This window comes from Serinus canaria, chromosome 1 (assembly GCF_022539315.1).
Source record: "Serinus canaria isolate serCan28SL12 chromosome 1, serCan2020, whole genome shotgun sequence".
Taxonomy (NCBI): domain Eukaryota; kingdom Metazoa; phylum Chordata; class Aves; order Passeriformes; family Fringillidae; genus Serinus; species Serinus canaria.
The window spans coordinates 67,082,832-67,091,896 of NC_066313.1; the positions used below are offsets into that span (position 1 = coordinate 67,082,832).

At 38.7% G+C, this 9,065-nt stretch overlaps 1 long non-coding RNA gene across 1 annotated transcript; it reads right to left on the bottom strand.

The window, feature by feature from the left end:
• Window positions 1–620: 620 nt before the first annotated feature.
• Window positions 621–6,345, bottom strand: LOC127059884 (uncharacterized). Its single transcript, XR_007778202.1, has 3 exons — window positions 6,303–6,345; window positions 4,941–5,046; window positions 621–912 (listed from the first exon to the last, which is right to left on the bottom strand). It is a non-coding gene; the product is annotated as an uncharacterized LOC127059884 (long non-coding RNA).
• Between the last annotated feature and the right edge of the window lie 2,720 nt (window positions 6,346–9,065).

Genomic DNA, 9,065 nt, shown 5'->3' on the forward strand with positions numbered 1-9,065 from the left:
CAGCCAAAGGCTTTCTATCTTCTAATTTGTCCCTTCCCTCCAGAGGTAAAAAGGGTGAAAATGAAAAGAAAGACCTTGTTCTTACTATGTTGAATTAATAAAAATGAGGGTTTTCACTAAAAGAATGCACTGTCAGTGCAACTTTATATTTTTCTAGGGGGAAAAACATATCTTAAACCAGTTTTAGCTATTTGCTATATTGCCCTTCTCTGCAGCACTGGAACTGAATTGTTCCTGGTAGCACAGCACTGAACTTCCATAGGGCAAGAGTCCAATCCTCTCTGATAAATGCTCTTCTCCACTGTGGTATATAGCTGAATTCTCCCTGCTCTTAATTAGCTGCACATATCTCATTAATGAGCTTTAAATCAAAGCCAGTCAGAAAGTGGCTACTATCTTCACTTGCAGGAGGGAATATTTCCTCCCTGTTACCCTTAGAGAATCACTAAACAATCAGCACAGGAGATTTCAGAATAATGTGTCTCCTTGTCCCCTAAAGCTATGCAAATGATCTTTTTTTATAACACTTTTCAATCTAATTGACACTTGTAATAAAATTCTGCCTGTACTGATCAATCTTACCTTAGAGTCATCCCACACCATCTCTTTAAGTAGTGCCCTTCAATTAAAACTTCCACAAGGCTGTGAAGACTGTAATAATCCACTTGTAGGGAGAAGGAGTTACTTGTTGCTCTGAGGATTTCATTAAAGAGGTTTAAAACTATACATTTTAGGGCAATGGCTTTGTGAAGGGAGCTTTGTGAGCTTATGAATTCCACATGTTGTTTAATTATGTCCAGGAGTCCATTGCATGAACTCAATGAAAACAATCCCGTGGTTTCAAGAGAATACAGATCTTTTCCTGTTGTCTGTAAGGCAGCTTCAGCTGTATTTATTTGGAGCATTCTGCCACTACAAATCAAAAGAACAACAGAAACCGCACACTGTCAATAAGTGAAATACTATTTTAAGCAAATAATTCCAATCACATCATTCAAGATTGATCACTTAAAAAGGCCAATTAATTATCCTCTGCAAGATGAATCACCAGCAGCCACATATATTTTCAATAAACCAATGAAATATTCCATAGACCATTAGAAAGCTCTTCATATAGCCAAAATAAAATTTTCAAGGGTGATAAAAATTTGTTTTTAGCAAAAAGCTACAGCAGTTCTCCAGAGCTGAGGCACAGCTGTCTACATCATAGAACATTTTGTATATCAAATAAACAGTCCTACACACTGCCAGCCCCGACCTAGGTGGTCTCTTCCCACAGGAAAACTAGGGCAGGTTAAAGTTTTTGCCGCTTTTGCTGGTACTGAGGGCAGAACTGGAAGAAAAATGAACAATGTTGTTCACCTTATATTTAAGACAGTTTTAAGAATTTTTACATATTGTTGAAAAAGGTTGTTGTGCATGCTCGGTAATGCCTGCAGTTGGGAAGAGGAAGAGGGAAACTTCGCTTTACAGGACGGTTTGATTCATTCAGTGTAATTAGATTCTGTGTAAAGAAATAGGACTGCGTGGATCTCAAAAAGCACAACCAGTGCTATGGTTCATTTTTTGTTCCTGTTCAGGGGATTTTTTTGTACCTTGTCCCAGCATATCAGGACTATACCTCGCTCACCAAGCTGCACACAACTGCAGGACAAGATGAATGTCACCTTTAAAGGATGTATCTTCATTCTTCATTCTGATTCTGATGTGTAGAATGGCATATGGGATTTACAAAGGTAGGTGAGAAGACCAAAACCAGAGACACTACAGCTTGATAAGCAAGTGACTTCTTCAAAGAGCACTGAGCTGGCCACTGCTTCTAGATTCAAAAACTGAAACAGGAGAAACAAGCCTATTTTTTGGGAATAAACTTCATGTGGAGAAACATCTTCTCTCCATCTTGAGAGGCATCTTCCATCAACTGTCTGCATCCCAGCAGGTGAGGATGCCTCTCTGAGTTGCATGCAGATTGGTCTTAGATCTGCTCATGCCTGAAAGGCATCCAGGCTGCTCCAGACTGTCTCCTGACACTGAAGAGATGCTTTACATCCCTCTGTGGCTGATGCAAAAGAAGTAGAGTTTTGGCTTACTGCCCCTTAACTGGTTTTCATAAACATTAACACCCTCTTTTAACCCTGTAAGCTACCTAGACTTTTCATTCAGGAGGTCTTAATCAGTACAAAGACCAAAATTCCACTCTTGATATCTGTAATGTGGTGCATGTGTTTCTACATAGGCCACTGAAAATGTCCCTCTGACTCTAACCCAAGGTGCTGTTTGATTTCTTTTAAAGCTTTGGCACTAATTAGGCATAACTAGCCTAATTGACAGGAGTAGTCAACAAATAAGAATGATCACAGCTTACTGCTATTTTATGGGTGACAAAAGGCAGTGGAAAATTAAGCTCCAAGTCTGTACATTTCCACAGACTCCAGCTTTCAGTGAGCCTGGTGTATTTCAAACCAAAGCCGAATATGCGAGTAAAATGCTCTCCTTAGAAGCTCCTGTTCTTCAATTCTTAATGAGAAGACAGAGAAATCAGGAGAGTTTCTGAGATGTTTAGTGGCTGAATATCCAAAGAGAAGACACCAAACATTGCACTCATTTATTTCAGCCTAAGTTTGGCTCAGGACTAGCCGAGATGTTGCACCCTTAGCAACTCCTTGCCATTTTCTCCACCTACATTAGTGATATTTCCTAAAACATCTCATTGCTAGCTAGCACCAGTTCAGGTCTCCTGGGGCTAGCAATAATTTAAAATATATTTATCTGCTTAGGAAGAGACAGATCAAAGAGCAGCTGGGTTGGGGCTTGGGGTGGGGGGATTAAAGCAACAGCCAAAACTTGAGGGGATTCTTAGGTTTCAAAATAGAAAATGTTGCTTTTATACTTTTTTTGGATGTTAGAAAAATATTATACATTTTTCTAACATCTCCACAAATATGCTGATAGAACAAATGAATGCATTCTGTGTGAAAAAAGAAATCTGCGACAGTTTGAAGGACACAGGATTCTTCTGTTCTAAGAACTCTCTGTGGACACTGCCCAGAAGTGATGGGAATTCCTAGACTCCAAGTGCATACCACTTACATTAATTATTGAAATAAACTTCATATCAGGTTCAGCATTTTAAATTGTATTTATTTGCACAGAAGAAGGAAGAAGTAAGATGCCTCCAATGCTTCTGCCATCTGCTCCTTTGAAAAGAAGACTTGTCACCTTGTCTCTTGGCATAGATAATTTCTTATTTACAGAGCTGAAAAAGCAGCTCCAAAAGCCTGTGTTAAGCTGAGGCCTTTAGTATCTTAAAACAACATCTCTCAGTTTTATTTTCCATTTTAGAGTTCAGAAATCCTCATCATGTATGTTCATTCTTGAAGGGCTGTGTCACAAACAACTCAAGATAAAGCTGACACTGAAAACTCATCCTCCCGGTTTCCCTTCTCTGCTCACCTAACACTGTCTAAGGCAGCTGAGATCTCAAAGTATTTAAAACATAGTTATTATATTAAATTAAAATGAAGTTAAAAGTTAAAAACCACTCATTCTGAGGTTCCAGATCCTCCCCATCCACCACACTGGGGTTTCATGTTCCTTATTTTTGCCCAGTGTTCTTTAGTATGCAGTTGTTATACAGTTCACCTCTAAAGAGTGGTTATGTACCTGGGATTCAAGTGTCATTCCTACAAGTAGGAAACTGACTTATTCCATATTTACAGATTTTTCTACCATGGTTAAAGCAGAGGATGGTGTCTTAAAAGCCAAAAGGAATCAAGGTCTAAAAATATATTCTTTCCATAAGTTTGTACTCAAAACCATTTTGAAAGAAAGTATTGTGAATTTTGTTGTGTTCAGCTGGAAACCATTAGAAGTGAGCTACCACCCACCAAACCCTCAAAACCAGAACAGAGTAGCAGCTGGCCTTTTTCTGAAGAGCAGACTGATTTTCCTATAAAAACTCTAAGATATGAGAGATATGACAACACCCAGAATATTTTCAGGGCAGAACTCACAGCAACCTTCCCAAACAAAAAACAAAGAATGGAATTTACATTATGGTGGTTTGGAGGAGGTAGCAGGAATGCTGAGTAACCCCACCTGCAATACAAATGTCCAAAAGCTAGTCACTTCTATGTCCTTTATACACATGCCAGCCTTTTTTCCTTTGTCCTTTGGTTGCTAAATTTCAGTCTTTCCAGGGTCTTTCCAGTCTTTCCATAATGCTTCTGTCCTCTCACAGACAGTTTGGGACTGATGTACTGAAGACTATGGTCGTGTTCATCCTTCATCCTTCAAAATCCCTTTTCATTCCCCTTCTTCTCATAGGTCATTCAAATTAATTTCCTTGTTCCCTGCTAAAAGCCCACATGGTTTTAGAGAGGTATCAGTGAAGCAGGGCATTCCCCCTTCTGCAATTGAATCTGTATTGCTCGTTCTGCCTGGTTTTGCTCTCTGTTGTCATTATGTGATTAGTATTTTGCCTCAACATTTACAGCACCCTGGCAATATCTCAGGTCTGTTCAAAATACTGCTTCTCAACTAAAACCAGCAGCAATGTTTGTGAATAACATGAATTGATTGTGAATCAGCTTGGGAGTAACTGTGAACTAATTAGTACAGAGTATTTTAACATAAATTGGATGGATGAAAAAACCTATTCAATTAAACACCTGTTTGTTGAATGAGGTTTGTCCTACTTGATAAATGAGCCTGAAAAGTTAAATAACCACCCAGGTAAGTGCTCTTTTATCTACTAAACTCTTCATCTCTGTCTATTGAGATTCAAACCAGATGTAGAAATTCAGACCTTTTAGGAAGTGATTTTGCATTAAATAGAGGGAATAGCTGTACATTTTGGCAACACCTTTCTAGGGTCACTTTCATTTGTTATTGACTGATGGACACACAGCTAAGGAGGGAACGTTGTGGTCTGGACTCACCTGCTGATGCAGACTGCACTGCTGGACCTTTGGTGAAACTGAGGCAAAATCAGCCTGAGAGTAAAGACTGAGATCTTTCTTTGCTACTGACAATTAAACTGCACACCTTCAAAATTGAAAAAAAGACTATTATAACCATGTAATGGAATTTGGATTAATACAGGCTTGAGTGCTTTACTCATTAAACTCTATAAAGAGTAGATGGCTCCTGTGGGGGATAGCACATCCCTTATGAAGACATCCAGTTCTGATTTTTAAAAGAGGCAGAAAGATGCTAGGAGAAAATTCTCTGTCTTGCTGCTGACCTCTGTTTGGAAAGTGATCTTTTAAAATCTAGAGTAATGGTACATTTAATCAGCAGAAGACAGATAAACAAAGTGCCTGGGGAGTTACTTGTGACAGGTATTCATGAACCAAAACAAGGGAAAAGACAACTGAAATCAAATACCTATTGTCAGCACAAGAGCAATACCAATAAAAACAAACTGAACATTTAGTTTGAAATCAATTCTGCTGAGCCAGAACTAACAATGGCTGCAATGCAAGAATTCCCTAAAACAATGAATTTTAAAACTTGCATATATTTTTTTTGTTTGATTTGATTTCTGAGAAATCCAAAAGTTACTTAAAAGCCACGTGGTCATTGGTGATATTTTCTTTCCAAAACTAGCCTAAGACATTCTGATTCTTGTTTCCCTGCAAAACACTATTCAAAACACTATTCACTATGAAAGATGCTTGATCAACAAAATATTTCTAGGATGTAGTAATAACATGTTCTAAAAAAATACTGCCATGGTTATTGCAGTGGGACCTCACATGCTAGGGTAAAGTTATGACCACTGGTGACACATTTCACAGTGGAAAGAATGTAAAACTCTGTGAAGAATTTCTTTAAGCATTTAAAGATAAATAGATAAGAAATCTGTGGGGGATCACTCTGAGGTAAAAATCATTGAGGACTTGACCAGCTTGCTGAGCATTTATTTCTGATACTATATAACTTTATTTCTGATACTATATAACTTTGTTATAAAGTAGTTTGGCAGTTTTCTACTTTTAAAAACATAATAGCCTTAACTCTCTTTCTCCCTTTTGTTTCCAGCCCTGAGTATTGAGAATTGAGGATAGAAATTTTTTTAACACTCTGAAATTATTGGCATATACAAAAGGCCATATCTTAATTTAATCATACCTAAAATCAGTTTACTTGTAGAGATGAAAATGCATGAAAATTTCAAGAGACTTCTGGAAACATCCAAATGTTTTTAATTTCCCCAGAAATTAGGGCCTGGTCTAGGAGTGTGCTAGCAAGAGTTTAAACTTTAGGTTTCAGGGAAAAAAATTGAGGATGTTCTGTACCTCTTCTCAATGAAGCCACGAAAAATCCTCTTCAGTACTGCAACAGAGGCAAAAAAAATTACATTGCCTTTCATTTAATCTAATTAAGAAGTAGCATGAGAAATGATCAATGACATTGTGCTGGTAGTCCAAGTTTTTCAAGCAAGCAGATAAAACTGTAACACAGGCATACAGATTGTAAAGGTTTTCTCACCAAAAAAAAAAAAAAAAAGTGCCTTTTGCTTTCTTCATGGCTTTTTAACTTTCAGACTTAGTTCTTCAAACTTTTCTTTCCAAGCATAATCAGTCAATTAGTTTTTAAACTTATTTATTTTTAAGAAAAAATAATCATCTTTTCTATGGGGACTCCTTAAAGACAAAGCTAGGCTTGCTACCAAATAGGGCAGAGATTTGAATTCAGGTATTTTGTTAAATATAACCCTGTTTTAAAGTTTTCTCACTGTTGGCTGGTCAGGACATCTCTCCTCTGTGTGTGGGGCTGTAGGTCAGTAAATCATCCACCTTGACTCTCCCTCTCTGGAGGAAGCAACTTTGGTTTGGAAAGCCTTTGCACAAAGAAAAACTGATTTTGCCCTTGGTTGGCTTTACAACCTTTTGTAAGGTTGTAAAGCCAAGTGCTCGTGATACAGCTGAGCAGTAGGAGTGATGGGAGAGTGGGCACAAAGATGCTGAATGTTGGCAGTTGTGAGGTTAGAAGCTCTGGGGTATAATCAAGGTTATGACACTCTCTCAGTGAGAAATGCTAGACAATGGATCCATCTGCTCCTTCATGAATCACCTGTCTCAAGGAATGATGATTAGCTGCCTCAAAAGTACAACATAATGGACAAGTGGTGTTTGAATAGTTTTAATTGGGTTTTAAAGGCAACCTTTTTTGAAAGAAATTTAATTTAGCTAGAATGCTAGACTGGGATTTCTGCTTAACTGGAGAAACAGGCCTTGGAAGGCTATCCTCAAATCAAAGAAGAATCAGCAGGTTGCTAGCACAGATGACATTTGGGTTGGCAGTCAATCCTGGTAAGGTCTCCAGCTTTTTACTGTAGTTGACAGTGACAGGTCCCAAAATGTTTCATACATGCTGCAAGAGGCAAAGTACGTGGCATGGTCTCCCTGGATGAACTGGGATACCTGATTTGCATCTCAGTTGTCCCTCCTCAGAGAAGCAGGACTTCAGAGATGCAGAAGTTCCATATCTAGTCCATGCAAGAATGCAACTAAAGTTCCACAAAGAGAACTAACCTTTAGTGCCCAAGCTAAATGTGTGTTCATCTAGAAGGCCCCAAATCACCTGCTTTTGGGGGACAACAGCACTGTGCATCTTAGCAGCATCTGGTGTGCAGATCATGGAATCATAGAGTCATAGAATGGTTTGATTTTGGAGTGACCTTAAAGATCACCTAGATCTACTCCCTTGACATGGGCAGGGGCACCTTTGCTAGACCAGGTGTCTCAGGGATTCACCCAGCCTGGCCTTGAACACCTTGGGGGATGAGGAATCCACAACTTCTCCAGAGAACCTGTGCCAGTGTCTCACCACCCTCACAGTAAAGAGCTTCCTCTTAATCTAACCCTACTTTCTTTTAATTTGAATCTATTGCCCTTTGTCCTGTAACTCTTGTAAAAAGTGCCTCTCTATCTTCCTGTGGACTCTCTTCAGGTACTGGAAGGCTGCATTTAGATCTCTCTGAAGCCTTCTGTTTTCCAAGCTGAAAAATCCCAGTTCTCTCAGTCTTATGAGAAGTACTCCACCCCTCTAATCATCTTGGTGGTCCTCCTCTGGATTTGCTCCAACAGGTCCATGCCTTTCTTGTGCTAAAGACCCCAGAGCTGGACACATGAGGTGCAGCTAAGGTGAGCAGTTCTTCCCTGTAACAATGAGGAAAATCTTTCTACATCTGTCCCCTCGGTCTAACAGGCTGCACTATACTTCCTCCTATGGAGAGACTGATTTTAAAGTCTTATCAAATCCCTGTAGAGTTAAAGCTCTACACTTCTCCCTTTTGGGACCCTACAGCCAGCTCAAACAAGATGACTCGAACTTCTCAGGCTGAAGGAGCATGTCTTCTATATAACAAGTCATTAATGATTTCCTTTTGTGATTGCATTTGTAACAGAAAAATCTCATCATGCTTTCAAAGTTTTGGGAAGAAATTTCTGAACAAACTCCTTCAATTCAAAGAGGCCAAACTTATTTTAGGGATGCGCAGTTTAGGTTTTACTGAAACCATTAGCTTTTAATCTGTAGATCCTATAGGCAAGGTGGGATTAGATGGTGGTGAACAGGCCTCCTTTTGCTGCATAGCCTTCAAGAAGCTATAGAAAGAAAACTGGTTTGCCAGACTTGTCAGAGGAGAACAACTGTGAAAAGTTGGTTGCTCACAGACAACTCTACATTTTTGTCTGTATAAATCAATCATCTTCCTATAGACCATTTTAAACAGAAAATAAAATTCCTTTGTCTCATCACATTAGTCACTACATAGCATCCTCAATTGCACAAACTTTTATTAAGCAAATTAAACAGTAGATATTAGTTTTAACTGCAGTAAACTCCCGCTATGTGCACCAAGCAGTTTTACATCTAGTAGTAACTTTACTGAAAGTACAACTCAGTGTTTGCTGTAACTGAAATGGTTTTCTTTACACCATAGAGAGAAGGTTTCTTTTTCTCTTAAAAAGACACATAACCATGTAAAATTAAATACAGTGTTTCAGCAAACATTAAGTCTTATAGAAAGTGCCTCGTAGTGGCACTTAAGTGCC